This window comes from Mastomys coucha, unplaced genomic scaffold (genome assembly GCF_008632895.1).
Source record: "Mastomys coucha isolate ucsf_1 unplaced genomic scaffold, UCSF_Mcou_1 pScaffold23, whole genome shotgun sequence".
Lineage (NCBI taxonomy): Eukaryota > Metazoa > Chordata > Mammalia > Rodentia > Muridae > Mastomys > Mastomys coucha.
In genome coordinates, this window is record NW_022196906.1 from 51417408 (window position 1) to 51417924 (window position 517).

Genomic DNA, 517 nt, shown 5'->3' on the forward strand with positions numbered 1-517 from the left:
AGTGTTCATGACCTAGCCATCTTTAACCACAGGATTTAAAATAAACATATATTTTACCTCTCATTGAATGATGTGAGTCAAAGGACAGCCAAGGTGGTCCTTTCCTGAAGCAGTGTGGCATTGTCTACTGAGAATACTTTGTGTGTAAGCTATTTTCTGTACTGATTTTTATTCCAGACAGTAGTTATGATGCAGTGAGTGACACGGAGAGTGATGTAGTAAAGATGTCAATGAACACTTGTGGTAAGTAATGCATTCCTGACTGGATTCAACGGGAAGGGACACAGGAGTGGGGAGGTCATGCTTTCTTTCAGGGTAGCAAAGAGAGTCAGAAGGTCAGCTCAATAGGCTTCTAGATACTCAGAAGCTGAGCTACATCGATATCACCCAGGCAAGTACTGAGTTTAGTGCTCAGAGAGTGACCATCTCATATCCCATATTGTGTTGTCTAAGTATAAACACAAGGATTCAGTTTCTCATTTAATACTCTGCTCTTTATCATCCTTTGGCAAATGGA